The 16,524-nt window shown below is 44.4% G+C and overlaps 1 long non-coding RNA gene across 1 annotated transcript in view; it reads left to right on the forward strand.

Moving 5' to 3' along the window:
• LOC126161625 (uncharacterized) overlaps positions 1-16,524 on the forward strand; it is a 1,324,793-nt gene that overhangs the window by 890,606 nt on the left and 417,663 nt on the right. The gene's annotated exons all lie outside the window — the stretch shown is intronic.

The following is a 16,524-nucleotide window of genomic DNA, read 5'->3' on the forward strand; positions in this document are numbered from 1 at the left end:
GGGTGAAGTTTTCTGGAATGATCGTGTCGAAAACTGGCAACTGCGCAGCCAGCTTCCAGAGCGCCTCTCTCGCCGTACAGAGTAGATAGAGTACAGGTCGTGGCAGCGCGAAATTTCTCGCTACTCGCACAAACTTGCAGACAACAGTGAGACCAGTCTTGCGTCAAGTTTGGTGAGCACTGAAGCGGACGGGGCTCGTGAGCTACAGGTAGCGATTTTTTTCGTTTTCACGCCGCGGTGACAGATGCAGGCCGCGGCCAGGCCGGCAACTTTCCCCGCCTAGCGGCGCGACCTCCATAGCCGGCAGCCGCGCGCCGTCTTCGTGGAAGGTCGCGCCGCGCCGCCGCGAAAGCCTCGCAGTTTCTACGTCACCAAAGATCCACGCAGCGGAAGAATGCGCGCACGTCGATGCCGCCATCCTTGACATCCGCAAGGTAACTGCTGCACTGTCGCGTAGTGAAGAAAATACGAGATTACGTTTCATCGGGAGAACTTTATTACTGGTTTTGGAACTGTGCTTCCGTTTCCTTTACTTGACCAAAAACACTAGTAGCGAATTTCGTACAGATTGAGAGGTTGGTGCAGAAAACAAACTTCTGGCTGGATGCGCCTACACAAAGAATCAACACTGCGAAATACTACAAGTCCAGCACACGGGACGAGTTGGCTAATGTTGACGTGGCGCTCTATGGGTTTTGTGACATCACTTCCTGCTGTTTTATGTTGAGGAGCCATTTCGTCTCGTGAAGCACAAAATAAGTATTTCGGCAACATATTACGTAAAGTAGAAACAGTAGGAAGGAAGAACACTCCCCCCGTCACGATCAGAAAGCCTGACACCATACTGTCTTTAATAAAAAAAAATCGCGGAACAGCCGTGCAAATTGAGAAGTTCTTTTATTTTTTTTCCGCTACCAGTTTCGGAAATCCATTATGGCATCTTCAGGCTCCATATACACCTCTCAAAAATGATCGATATTGGCACATTGGGGCCATATGTTTCTTCTTTCTTTATTTCATTGGTGCCATGTCCCGTGCTGACGCAGGGTCGGCATTGTTAGGAACGGATTTGGCAAGGTTAGTGGAAAGGGGTGGCCCTTCCTGCCGCCACCCCGTACCCCCCGGGACGGAATTAGTGTACCCCTGTTGGGGACCAGCCCGGTATTCACCTAGCGGGATGTGGAAAACAGCCTAAAAACCACGTCCAGGCTCTCTGGCAGACCGACCGACGTCGGCAATCCGCCGGGCGGATTCGACCCAGGGCCAGTGCGCCTACCCGACTCCAGGAAGCAGCGCGTTAGCGTTCTCGTCTAACCTGGCGAGTTGGGGCCATTTGTTTCTATATGTCGTTTATTCTCAGGTGCTCCCTTCGAAGACTTGACTTCAACATCCAGAAACATATGGCCCCAATATGCCAATATCGATTATTTTTGAGAGGTGCAAATGGGGCCTGAAGTTGGTATAATGAATTGCCGAAACTGATGGCGAAAATAAAATAAAAGGAATTCTCAATTTGCACGGATGTTTGGGGAATTTCTTTGTTAAATATTTGACCAGGCGCTGTCCCAATTCCACACTGGATCAGTTCCGACCATACTGTATTTGCCGTGTTTATTAGTAGCTCCTAATCGGAGGTTTTTGTGTTATGCGTTATACCCTATGAATAACCCGCTAGTAGTCAGCCAATGACTATGATTCCAGCGTGACGTAGCCCTACCACTCTTTGTCGTTAATGACTGAGAACATTTAGACAATGTTTACCCCAGTTGTTTGATTGCAAGGGGACGCCCCGTTTTCCCGATCTCTCGCCTATGGATTTCTTTTTAGGGTGGGAGATGAATTGGTTGATGTACGAGAGGCTAACGGACACCCCAGAAGATCTGGCTTCCCGTTTGGGCCGGCCGGGGTGGCCGAGCGGTTCTAGGCGCTTCAGTCTAGGCGCTACAGTTATGATTTATTCGGTGTGTTACCGTAATGGCCTTTGTTTTTGTGCAAATACCTTGACAACAGTGAAGAAGACTGTTCTGCCCAGTCATCAGAATGTACAACACGTAACACGCAATAGTGCAACAACTGTCAGACGTTGAGAAGTAGTGCGATGTGGTTGCCGTTGCTGCGGGAACAGCTTAGCACAGCGTCGTTATGCCGCTCTCCCACTGCATTCGCTTAAGGCGATCTCTTCGTCAGTAAATTTATCCATCACTGTTGACGTGCAACTAACACTACCAGAAAAACAAACCCAGGACAGAGCCGAGCAGTACTCATCGCATGCTGGAGGACGAACAGTGAAGTAAAGTGGACATTAATGTTGTCAACAGCAAGTGAGTGAATGGAACAGTTTTGTTTCGAAATAGGACACCCATCCGATACTGTAGACAGCTGCACTGTTACGCAGATACGTTCGGTGCAGAATAGATTCAAAGATAAATGGCCGTAGGAAATCAAGCGAAGTGCAATTACTCTGTAACGAGCCACGGGGGACCACGAGTCTCTTATACCGAAATACTCGGAAAATATCCCTGAACAAGTTCCAGTTTTTTTTTCGGTAGAGGTCAGGTTCACCTTGTATGTAGGAAAGCTGCGACGCCAGGTGATCAATAAATTTTAATGTGCAATTCAGACTGTATATTAGTAGCTGCTCGCTTAAGCGTGATGATGATGATGGGGTCCCATACTCCGAGGAGCGTAGGGAAGATGTGGGAGACCCGCATCACCGAGTAAGCAAGGTCCTAGCGGAGGTGGTTTGCCATTGCCTTCCTCCGACCGTAATGGGGATGAATGATGATGATAATGATGAAGACAACACAACAACACCCAGTCATCTCGAGGCGCGGAAAATCCCTGACCCCGCTGGGAATCCTATGCGTGAGGATCCTAATTGAAATATTGTCCGCTTGTTTCATTGATGTCGTCTGCGAATTACTTAATTCACTGCTCATGGTTGTCAGGATATTGGGAGACATTCAATAGCTTTCACTGTTCCCTATCAAGAGCGCCTCGCGTCTACTACTCCGTAATGAGTTTAGTGTCGACAGTTAAACTTTGACGAGAAAACAAGCAACGTTTGCGTTACATCAGGAAGCACGTCTGTAGGAGACTTCGAGTCATTTCTCGAGAAGAGGCCAGCCGAAAACATAGTTCAGGCCGATTGACACTAGACGTCAACGCAACGGAACGGAATGTCAGGCGACGTCGCCGACATAGGTGGTGTGTTCACTGTCGACGGAACGAAAATCAAACTTCAGTTCGCCAAGTCCAGTACTCAACAGTGAAATTCAGGATTTGAGATACCATCTCTGATGCAAAAAGTCGAAACATAAAATCAAAATTAAAACTAGCAATGAGAAAGTTTAACAATGGTCAAAGTAAATTTCTTAAAGGGTGTTCTTCATTTGCTCAGAAGTGACACAACAATTTGAAACATCGACTTTTATTCACTGAGGAAAATATACACATACAAAAACATCAAACAATATCTGTAAGGCAATACACAGAGCCTGTTTACCTTATCCATTGCGTTTTTTCCCTATGTAGAAAATAAAGTCAGAAACAACTGTAATTTTTGAGAATATTTCTCCTGGAGAACAGCGGTTTTTTATTGCTTAAAAATGCACATGAACAGTCACAACCGCAAGAAACTTCTTTTATTTTACGAAGTTACCAGTTTCGGTCTGTTTTAGATCGTCTTCAGACCTACCACCATGATGGTAGACGGTGGCGGTAAATGGAGCAGGCGCTACGATTCCACGAACGCTAACGCTCGACCGAAACCGATAACCTCATAAAAAAAAGAAGTTTCTTGCGGTTGTGACTGTTCATGTGCGTTTTTAAATAAGAAACAACTCTATTCTTTTCTTCTTCAATAGAGCCGACTTTTCACTTAAAAGGTATATTTAAAGTAAATAGCTTCATCAATATATGTCTTTATCTATGCATCGTGTTAGAGTCAGCCCTGATGAGTTGTTCTTCTTTTGCTTGTGCCTTTGTCCCGCATCGGTGCGTGATCGGCACCGTTATCAAACGGATTAGTCCCAGATGCTCATCCTGTCGTCACCCTGCTACCCCCAGGACGGAGTGTGTGTACCCCAGCTGTCTGCGTGTAGTGTTACTCGGGTGAAAGTGGGTGGAATTTTCCAAATGCTCGCGCATCGTGTAAGTGAGGTAGGACGTGGGTGCTACCACGGTATCCACTTAGTGGGCTGTGCGGAACCGCCGCCACACCGGCCTTCGCCATTAATCCGCCTTCCGTATTTAATCTTGCGCCGGCGCTCATCTCCGTCCCGGAAGTGGCCCTGTAACACGCCCTGCTAACCGGCAGGTGGCTCAGCTCGATTACTGTAAAACAGTGTTTCAGAAAAGAAAACAATCTCACTTGCGAAATTATTTTAATGGCAATAACGCGTTTCGCCCTTTCGGGGCATCATCAGATTGTATTAAAGCAACTGGATACGCGACCTGTTTCGTGGTTTAGATGTTTCATGACGAATGCATTATGTATCCGGCTACCTTTGTGTCTACTTTACAGTAGATGTGATTTTATGACTGATGGGTCACGTATCCAGCTACTTCTACTGTTTCACATTCACGTGGTTTTATGACTGATGGGTCGCATATTCACCTACTTTTACACAATCTGATGCACCAAAAGGGCGAAACGCGATATTGACATTAAAATAATTTCGCAACCTAGACTGTTTCATCTTGAAATTCCTTTAAACGGGTTGATGTAACAGCCTGCTACCATGGAACGTGAAAATTTTTATTGTAAGAAGAATGGATAGCTTTGAGGGACGAAGTAGTGAAGGCAGCATACTATCAAGTAGGTAAAAAGACGAGGGCTGGTAGAAATTCTTGGGTAACAGAAGAAATATTGAATTTAATTGATGAAAGGAGAAAATATAAAATTGCAGTAAATGAAGCAGGCAAAAAGGAATACAAACTTCTCAAAAATGAGATCGACAGGAAGTGCAAAATGGCTAAGCAGGGATGGCTAGAGGACAAATGTAAGGATGTAGAGGCTTATCTCACTAGGGGTAAGATAGATACTGCCTACAGGAAAATTAAAGAGACGTTTGGAGAAAAGAGAACCACTTGTATGAATATCAAGAGCTCAGATGGAAACCCAGTTCTAAGCAAAGAAGGGAAAGCAGAAAGGTGGAAGGAGTATATAGAGGGTCTATACAAGGGCGATGTACTTGAGGACAATATTATGTAAATGGAAGAGGATGTAGATGAAGATGAAATGGGAGCTATGATACTGCGTGAAGAGTTTGACAGAGCACTGAAAGACCTTAGTCGAAACAAGGCCCCGGGAGCAGATAACATTCCGTTAGAACTACTGACGCCCTTGGGAGAGCCCGTCATGACAAAACTCTACCATCTGGTGAACAAGATGTATGAGACAGGCGATATTCCATCAGACTTCAAGAAGAATATAATAAATAATTCCAATCCCAAAGAAAGCAGATGTTAACAGATCTGAAAATTACCGAAGTATCAGTTTAATAAGTCACAGCTGCAAAATACTAACGCGAATTCTTTACAGACGAATGGAAAAACTGGTAAAAATCGACCTCGGGAAGATCAGTTCGGATTCCGTTGAAATGTTGGAACACGTGAGGCAATAATAACCTTACGCCTTATCTTAGAAGAAAGATTAAGGAAAGGCAAACCTATGTTTCTAGCATTTGCAGACTTAGAGAAAGCTTTTCACCATGTTGACTGGAATACTCTCTTTCAAATTCTAAAGGTGGCAGGGGTAAAATACAGGGAGCGTAAGGCTACTTACAATTTGTACAGAAACCAGGTGGCAGTTATAAGAGTGGAGGGGCATGAAAAGGAAGCTGTGGTTGGGAAGGGAGTGAGACAGGGTTATAGCCTCTCCCCGATATTATTCAATCTGTATATTGAGCCAAGCAGTAAAGGAAACGAAACAAAAATTCGGAGTAGGTATTAAAATCCATGGAGAAGAAATAAAAACTTTGAGATTCGCCGATGACATTGTAATTCTGTCAGAGACAGCAAAGGACTTGGAAGAGCAGTTGAACGGAATGGATAGTGTCTTGAAAGGAGGATATGAGATGAACATCAACAAAAGCAAAACGAGGATCATGGAATGTAGTCGAATTAAGTCGGGAGATGCTGAGGGAATTAGATCAGGAAATGAGACACTTAAAGTAGTAAAGGAGTTCTGCTATTTGGGGAGCAAAATAACTGGTGATGATCGAAGTAGAGAGGTTATAAAATGTAGACTGGCAATGGCAAGGAAAGCGTTTCTGAAGAAGAGAAATTTGTTAACATCGAGTATAGATTTAAGTGTCCGGAAGTCGTTTCTGAAAGTATTTGTATGGAGTGTAGCCATGTATGGAAGTGAAATATGGACGATAAATAGTTTGTACAATAAGAGAATAGAAGCTTTCGAAATGTGGTGCTACAGAAGAATGCTGAAGATTAGATGGGTAGATCACAAAACTAATGAGGAGGTATTGAATAGAATTGGGGAGAAGAGGAGTTTGTGGCACAACTTGACTAGAAGAAGGGATCGGTTGGTAGGACATGTTCTGAGGCATCAAGGCATCACCAATTTAGTATTGGCGGGCAGCGTGGAGGGTAAAAATCGTAGAGGGAGACCAAGAGATGAATACACTAAGCAGATTCAGAAGGGTGTAGGTTGCAGTAAGTACTGGGACATGAAGAAGCTTGCGCAGGATAGAGTAGCATGGAGAGGTGCATCAAACCAGTCTCAGGACTGAAGACCACAACAACTACAACAATTACCGAAGTCTTCATCGAAATTCTGCAGTGCTTTTTAAAAACAACAATAATAAAACGAAGACTAAGAAGGCCAAAAACATGAAATCCATTACTGACATAAAATAAATTGTCATGCGGCGAGGGCCTCCCGAAAGGTAGACCTGATCGCCTGGTGCAAGTGTTTTGAGGTGACGCCACTTCGGCGACTTGCCCGTCGATGAGGATGATGAAGACGAAACAAACACCCAGCGGTGAATCGAACCCTCGTTCCATGACATGACAAGCCGGCTGAGCACGATGAAAATAGGTTAACTTCCGATATTATCAGACGACGATCCAGCCCACCCCCTCGCCCCCACACATAGTCACGGACGTCAGTGTCAAAACTTTCTTCACGAAACGCTTTGACCTTCATATCCCATCCCGTTCCATTCTATTGGGCTGCTGTATGAATGTCTCCATTTTGAATATAGACCTTTTATTATCACAAATAATGACAGATCCGAAAGCAAAGTGTGTCCTCGATCAATAATCGCGCGCGTTACTTCCCTGGCTGGGCACAGGTCGAAGTTTTGGTTCTCGCCCCTCAAATTAAATTGCTATTGCACCCACTTTTAACGTGCATGGGATGTAATAATAACAAGATTTATGGAATTTATTTCAATATGATACTGATTGCTTGCTCACATTGAAGCCTAACACATCACTTTAGTATAACTCACAACCATAATAGTCTACTCGACGTAAAATCTAAATGTATACTCACCAGTATCAGTATCTGATTTAGCACTACGATTGTGAAAGCTGGTCTATAAACTATGGCAATACGATCGTGTTAATGACAACGCTGTTTCGCGAACAGACAGAAAAGTGTTTCGTTGATTTTTTTACTTTTTTTTCTTAGTGTAGGACTTTTCCCTTTATGGTTTGACTTATTCGACAACCTGTGGTTAGTCGGAGTCTAAAAAAATGGTTCAAATGGTTCTAAGCACTATGGGACTTAATATCTGAGGTCATCAGTCTCCTAGACTTAGAGCTACTTAAACATAACTAACCTAACGACATCACACACATCCATGTCCGAAGCAGGATTCGAAACTGCGACTGTAGCAGCTGCGCGGTTCCGGACTGAAGTGCCTAGAACCGCTCGGTCACAGAGGCCGCCAGTCGGAGTCTACCTGTGAACTCAAGGACCGTGTCGGATTTGTACTGACGGGAATGGTCACAGCGGCCGGTCAGTCGGCATGCGTAGCCATGCTCCTTCACGCGGGAAACTGAAAAGTGTCCTGTGCTAAACACTGCTTGTAATTTTCTAGAATTCCTTGACATGATAGAATGTTTTTCATGCTACTTTATTTTCTGAAAGTGGTCTAAGAAACTTGGGAATTGACACACTATGTTAACATATAAACGCTTTTAGTAAAATGTTCTTTGCGGAAAGGGTGAGTGTTTATACCACTACTGGACGTGCGCCTGCATCTAAGTCTAGGCACATTACTTTAGCGCTGCATCGTTAAATGTAGCTAGGCAACCGCTGTCGTGACAAACAATACGAGTTATACGTCAAGAAGCGATAGTGTATTCTCGTTGTAGGCGTTCCACTGGTCGTTAGCAGACCATCAGGGGATTTCCAAGGAACACTCTGACGGCTGATCTGTGAAGTAAAGAAACATTGCTCGCGTAGCATCACTTCCGGCTCTCATACACGGCGATTAACTTTGACAAACTGAGAAAGCTGGTTCATGCTATAATGCAAAACATAGGTAACAGTAAATGATATCAGTATTTTGTCAAAGTCTGTTTTGAATTTGAGACCGTAGCGTTACTCTTCGGTCAACTAATTTTCAATATAAACAAGACACAGTCCTAACAAGATGAAATGTTAATTTCCGATTCAGGTCTGTTTTTGTGCCTTAGCAGCTAGAGAGCATTTGAGTGTTAGTGGAATGGTGACTGTATGTAATAACATACAGTTTTCCAGTATTTGTAAGTGAATGATTGAACTCTTTTTCTAATGTAAACTGTAGGAACTTACTGTCATTGAAGTCTTCCCTTGTAATGATGCTTGGACTTGCCGATGACCGTGATACGGTGGCGGCGTGCGAAGTCTCACGCTCCTCCACGGTCAGAGCCTACGCGCCTCTTTCGATGTGCCGTGCCACACAGATTATGAGACATGACGCCACTGATTATCGGCCGATCCAGATCAATTTTCCGTACTACTACATCGTTGTTGAAATTTACTTTTTATTCGCTACCCCAAGGAGTGTAGCGGGTTGTTTGAGATGCGACACTTTTCCCTACTTTTTCCAAGCTTTTCTTTCGCTAGGTAGAGCGAGCTACTCGAGTAATGACCAATGTAGAGTGAAAGACTTTTCAACGAAATAGCAGAAAAACTGAGTAGTGGTGTACTCTTAGTTCAAATGGCTCTGAGCACTATGGGACTTAACTGCTGAGGTCATCAGTCTCCTAGAACTTAGAGCTACTTAAACCTAACTAACCTAAGGACATCACTTACGTCCATGCCCGAGGCACGATTCGAACCTGCGACCGTAGCGGTCGCGCGGTTCCAGACTGTAGCGCCTAGAACCGCTCGGCCACTCTGGCCGGCTACTCTTAGTTGAGAATGTTTGGGGGGGGGGGGGGGGGGAGGGGAGAGGGAGCGCAGGGAGGATGCTTCCAGTTACAGTATTGGAGTTAGGACCCGTGGAAATCTCATGACAACCTCGGATAGAATCAGGACAGTATCAACTACAGTGTTGTCTGTGTGTTGACCCGGCATTTAAGAAACAGTGTTAATACCAGTCCCCAGTTCCGCTTGTACCTATGAGACAGTGTCAAAATAGGCGCTTTGCAGTTTGATTTCGAGAAGTGTCTCTAATAACAGCCATCCAGGTACTAACCGGTCCCGACGTGCCGCCAAAATTTCTTCTTATTGACTTCGTTAAAAAAATTTGCGAAGATGCAGCCATTAAAAAGATGTCTAAAAATATTTCAGCGTTTGGGAGTCTCGATTAGCGATGCTAGTGCCAATTTGAAACTGGGTCTGTTTCATCCGAAGCAGCACGAATGAGAATTCCTCCGTACCGTCTGTCTAACGGTATGTCTGAGGGTGCAACCCCACAAACTACAGTATCTAAAAACAGTAAAGAACTCAGGTGAAATTTGCAGGACTACAGAAATATCGTAGTACTAAAACGCTTACACATAATTAGGAGGAAACTATAGCAGATTCCCATAAGTGCAAACAGACGTGTGTACGAAATAGTCAATAATCAGATACCAATAAGAAATGGTGATATACAATGGGCAATAGGCACACAAAGAAAATTTCACAATTAGCCATATCGCATGACTGGTACAGCTCACTTCACGATTCTGCATTAGCTCAGTTGCGGTGGTGGTTGAAAGTTTTTCACGTAAGGAAGCTGATTCTGAGAGATTCCGCGTTTACTGTCCTGATCCGGCAGAAAAGTTTGCTCGCCGTATTCTGAAATTGCGGTTTTCGGTGGTTAATCGTTTAATGCGCGGCCGCAAGGGTGCCTACTTGAGATGTAACAGGTATCTATTCAGCATGGAAGTCAACCAGAACCCCACCTTTTTCGCTTTGCATGAAACATGAGAAATTTCGTACTATCCCGACAGAATTTTAAGTCCACCCATTACTATGTTACTGAGTATTTCCTCCCCTGCTAGACACTATATGTGCTACCTCAACCACAAGTAGAAGACAATGCCGACTGACTCGGTTCCAATCTAATAAACTGTTTATACGTATTCGTACGCCACTTTAAGGAAACTTTTGCACTGTCCTCCCTCAATTTCAAGCTTCAAGGAACATTCAAGTCCATCACATTAGTTACAAGCATGCTGTCGCCCTTCCAGCAAAGTTGGGATTGAAGGCAGAGAACTTAGAACTCTTAGTCATTCGCTTCCAAGCTTTCGTACCGTGCTGAATTTGCAGTTTGATGATGTAAGTGTCGCTGTTTGCTAACAGTATGAGGTGTTTGTTTCATATTTCAGTGTCCATACTCTGTGCAGCTTGCATTTAACTGATTCAATGTTCTGGTGTTTGCGTTGTCTGCAGTGGATAAATCATGAGTGGAACATTGCATAATATACAAAACGCTGTTTATTGTGATGACGAGAGGGCAGCGCTTGAACGTCATCATTTAAGAGCAAACCAGTTACTAATGCAGGTTAGTATCATGGTGAAAAATCACAACCATTGTCCAACAAAATTTTTTGGAAACCTAAAAGAAATTGGTACTAATGAAAAAAAGTCACTCAAAATAGAACGATATTTTAACCGTAATTCACATTCACAAATTTTCTGAGAAGCCCGCTCGACAAAATTCAGGATGGAGAGAGCAATGTAGAAAGAAACAAAGTGAACGAATGAAGTGATACTGGGAGGAAAACAACGAAAAATGTATTAAATAAATTCAGCGCACTTACTAGTTAGGCCCAACGACTAAAAAAAAAAAAGGGAAACCATGCTACGACAGACAGCCCTGTCGTAGCGTAACCGAAGAAGGCTTTCTTTTCCTTGCATTGTTGAAGTAATTTTCGGGTAGATACCTCGTCTAAGGCCCCGTCATAACATTACGCAAAGAAAAGTGCCGTTCAAGATTTGAAGCAGAATAAAATATACGAACGGTTGTTACTTGCGTAAACCGTGGTAAATGTACGGTTTTATTTTTAAAAAATAAAAACAGTTTGCCCCACTTTCCTGCTGTAAGCTTGACGTGTGATATGTCTGTCGCTGATATAATCTCTCATTACACTTGAACCAGTCTCGTGATGATGACGGCATTTCGGAATAGGGGCGTTGCACGCTTATCAGGCGCTCCCGTTTTCTTATCTAGCAGCACTCTGAGAAGTGTCGCAAAGGTTAAGGCATTGGCCTTCTATCGAGGGAAGGGGAAGGCGAAATATGAGTGCGGATATTCCATCTTGTGCTCCGTCTGTGTTGACCTCAATCCCGGCTGGACCTTGTAGCCGAACCGTAACCATCGGACCGTGTTGCCGAACCTTAACCACCGTGATCGAGGAAGGTGATGCGGTAGTTCAGACACTGGTCTCGGGTTTGGGAGAAAGTCGGTTCACAGCCAGTTTTTCAGTGGTTTCTCTAAATACGCTGCATGACAATTGCTGCGCCGGCCGCTGTGTCCGACCGGTTCTAGGCGCTTCTGTCCAGAACCGCACTGCTGCTACGGTCGCAGGTTCTAATCCTGCCTCGGGCATGGATGTGTGCGATGTCCTTAGGTTAGTTAGGTTTAAGTGGTTCTAAGTTCTAGGGGACTGATGACGGCACTTGTTAAGTCCCATAGTGCTCAAAGCCATTTGAACTGTTTGAACAATTGCTAATGAACAACTGGCTCTTGTTAAGGAACAACTACCAGTTGCTACGGAACAGCCGACAATTGCTACGGAACACCAGACGAATGATGGTAAAAGGAAGTCTGGAGTGTGAGACGTGTTAACTGCACCGAAGCCTGTGTGCGATCGCTCTGCATGCTTTCGACAGTTCATACGGTGTTTGATGAAGGTTGTTGTGGAATCGATTAGGCGACATTCCGTGTGCTACGGGATGTCTGCAAGACATTATTCGAGTGATTACGATCATGGACGAGTAGTTCGGTGGCTCGAAGCTGGTCAAAGTGTGGCTGCTGTGGCGACTATAATGGGTGTGCTCAAAAGTGTTATCTCGCGATTAAGGTGAACATGGAAACGCTGTGCGAAAGCGTGCCGGTGTTCGTAGGCAGACCATCACAGCACAAGAGCAACGATACGTAGTCCCAGTGGTGAAAAGGAATAGACGTCTCATTCCTAGGCAGATCGCTGCAGGTTTTGAAACCGCTACCAGTACATATATATCTTGTCAGTACCATTTCGCGGCGATTAAATTAGGATGGCTTGTTCGCTCAGATGCCTGTTTAATGCACCCCAAGTCAACCACGCCATCGTCGAGAAAGAGTTGATTAGTGTAGGGACCATGTTGATTGGAGTCTGCAACAATGATCCAAAGTGATGTTCTCTATCGAATCCCACTTCACTATGGCAAGTGATTTTGGCCACCAGCTTATGTGTAGAGAGAGAGGGGAAACACCTTAACACCATGAAATGTTCATGAACGTCACCATTATAGCCCAGCTTTATAGTGTGGGCAGGCATTATGCCCGATGATCGAACACTGCTACATATCTTTGTGCGAGGTGCCGTTGCAGCACAACGGTATTACAAGGAGATCACTCTGGATCACGTCTGTGTGGTGTCAGGTATCGATACCACCCCAGGGGCGTCATAGCAGTATCACTGCAAGTTTCCGTCGGACGCCGGCAACGGTTGCGCGGATTCTGGCGGACCCAGTGGTGCGCGCCCGCTGTGCCACGCCACCAGCGGCTCTGGACTATGAGCGGCCTGAGCCACCGCAGTATAGGACAGACGGCGGCAGCCAGACAATCCTCTTGCTCTTGGAGCCACTACACTACAACGCCGTCGTTCGTACTTACAAGGGAACCTCCCCATCGCACCCCCCTCAGATTTAGTTATAATTTGGCACAGTGGATAGGCCTTGAAAAACTGAACACAGATCAGTCGAGAAAACAGGAAGAAGTTGTGTGGAACTACGAAAAGATAAGCAAAATATACAAACTGAGTAGTCCATGGGCAACATAGGCAACATCAAGGATGATATGGGCACAGGAGCGCCGTGGTCCTATGGTTAGCGTGAGCAGCTGCGGAGCGAGAGGTCCTCGGTTCAAATCTACCCTCGACCGAAGAGTTTACTTACTTTATTTTTGCAAGTTATGATCTGTCCGTTCGTTCATTGACGTCTCTGTTCACTGTAATAAGTTCAGTGTCTGTGTTTTGCGACCGCATCGCAAAGTCGTGCGATTAGTAGACGAAAGGACGTGCCTCTCCAATGGGAACTGAAAACATTTGATCCAGGAAAACACGTCTGATATATTCCATACGACACTGGTGACGGCACGTGCGTCACATGACAGGAATATATTGTCGACCCACCTAACTTGCACACTTGGCGAATGGGTGAAAAGATTCTTCTACCTTGCCTGATTTAGGTTTTCTTGTGGATGTGATATTCACTCCCAAAAAAGTGATGAAAACATAAGAGTGTGTCACATAAACTGCAACAAATGAATGCAACAGTTTCACAGTCGCACAGTTTTCTCTGTGCTCTGTCAAAACATATGTTTTTAACGTTTTCAAATTTTTCCGTGTGTAGACCGTCAAATCCTGCATATGTCCAAGCAAATCTGAACATGTCCTGGAATTTTGGAGAGCGAAATTGATTATCTGCGAGTGCCTGAACTCTGATAATTGTCTGAAAATAAACATTTAATATTTTTAATGGAGGGAAGAGTTGAACCAAGGACCTCTTGTTCGGCAGCTGCTCACGCTAACCACGGGACCACGGCGCTCCTGTGCCCACATTATCCTTGATGTGCCTATGTTGCCCATGGACTACTCAGTTTGTATATTTTGCTTATTTTTTCATAGTTCCACACAACTTCTTCCTATTTTTTCGATTGATCTGTGTTCAGTTTTTCAAGGCCTATCCACTGTGCCAAATTATAACTAAATCTGAGGGGGGTGCGATGGAGAGGTTCCCTTGTTAGTACAGTGAGCCTCATCCTTGTGGCCACTGATAGGTGAACCTTATTTACTGCTGCATTATTGAGTCTTTGTACACTTGGAGAAATACAAGTAAATCTTCTGTTTGTTGTGTTAACTTGTTCGTTAATTATTTCTGCTCCTATCCAGCTTTCCTGCTACGACAGTTGCCGAAGTTGTGCACAATAGTCTGTCTGTCTGATAAGAAGTGTGGTAGATCCCGACTTTCTGTCAATGGACGACAATGTCTTCACACACCATATTATATACATTCAACATCTTTGAATCTTTACTTTCTTCGCATATTAAAGACGACAGTCTTTGTACCTTCCTTTGAACCTTATGCTTACCTACCTTTTCAATCTCTTTATTTCTATGATGACTTAGAGAATTCTTGTCAGTGAACTTCAGCTTAGCTTCCTTGCTCAATTAACTTCCTGCTCGACTTCTTGTTTCGATATCTCGGCATGCCACTTAACATACGGATTGTAAAAGTTTTGATACAATTTTATGTTGAACAAAAGTAATATCATCTTTTTTACGCATTGCAGAATATCACGAAAGACTCACTGATGTGCGTTACAGAATATCACGAATGACTCAGTGACTGACACGGAGTAACTTCGACCGGCGCGATAGAAAACTCCTCGAATGAAATATAACACTGATGAGGCACTTGTTTCAAATCGGAGACTTTCGGGCTTGAACATGTGTAAAGCATTCAGTTCAGAGAGGCCATAAAGACTGGTAACCACTTTAATATTGTCTATGTCCGGCATTAATTACGAGGCGTGTTTTTTAAGTAAGTACTGTTTTGAAATTAAAAAAAGACTTGCTAAGATATCTCAATAATTTTATTTTTACATGAAAGTCTGTACCTTAATCTACGCACTGACGCCATTACAGTCTGATTCTTCCTTGTTTACGTCGTGTACTGAGTGTTTAAGATGCCTCCGATAATCGTGAGTCACGCCGACTGTGAAGTACGGGCTGTTATAAGATTTCTTAGTGCTAACGGCCTAAAAACGATCGATATTCATCGTGGGATATGTGTAGTTTACGGAGAAACATTATTAGTGATGGAATGGTAAGAAAGTGGGTGAGAGCATTTAAAGATGGCCGCACAAATGTTCATGATGAACAACGGAGTAGGCGTCCTTCGGTCGTTATTGAAAGTTTGGTGCAGGAAGTGGCCAACAAGGTGAGACAAAATAGACGCTTTACGATTTCCTCCTTGCGGGATGACTTTCCTAATGTTTCTCGTAGTGTTTTGTATGGCATTGTGACCGAGCACTTGAATTACCGAATATTGTGCGCACGTTGGGTACCGAAAATGTTGACGGATGTGCACGAAACCAAACGTTTAGACGGTGCACTGACTTTCCTTGAGCGGTACCACAACGACGGTGATGTTTTCTTAAGCCAAATTGTTACGGGCGATGAAACGTGGGTGGCCTACGTCACACCAGAATCAAAGCAACAGTCCATGGAAGTTGCGCAAGGGCATCGTTTTGCTTCAAGACAATGCCCGTCCGCATGTAGCGAATGAGAGCAAAGATCTCGTCACATCTTTTCGATGGGAAACTCTAAAAATCAAATGGCTCTGAGTCATCCCTCGGGCATGGGTGTGTGTGTTTGTCCTTAGGATAATTTAGGTTAAGTAGTGTGTAAACATAGGGCCTGATGACCTTAGCAGTTAAGTCCCATAAGATTTCACACACATTTTTTGAACAAATGGCTCTGAGCACTATGGGACTTAACTTCAGTCCCCTAGAAGTTACAACTAATTGAACCTAACTAACCTAGGGACATCACACACATCCATCCTCGAGACGGGATTCAAACTTGCGACCGCAGCGGTCGCGCGGTTCCAGACTGTAGGGCCTAGAACCGCTCGGCCACCCCGGCCGGCCGGGGAAACTTTATATCATCCTCCGTACAGCCCTGATCTTGCGCCCGGTGATCGCCATCTGTTCCTGCACTTGAAGAAACACGCCTCGTATATGAAAGAAAATATTATCCGTTATAATAATGTATATTCTCTGAGGTAAAAAATTGACGTGAGATTTACTTTGCCCCCCCCCCCCTTTTAAATTGGTGAGATTTTTCCGGGCCATTGCCCACATTTTG

This window comes from Schistocerca cancellata, chromosome 2 (genome assembly GCF_023864275.1).
Source record: "Schistocerca cancellata isolate TAMUIC-IGC-003103 chromosome 2, iqSchCanc2.1, whole genome shotgun sequence".
In the NCBI taxonomy this organism is placed as follows: domain Eukaryota; kingdom Metazoa; phylum Arthropoda; class Insecta; order Orthoptera; family Acrididae; genus Schistocerca; species Schistocerca cancellata.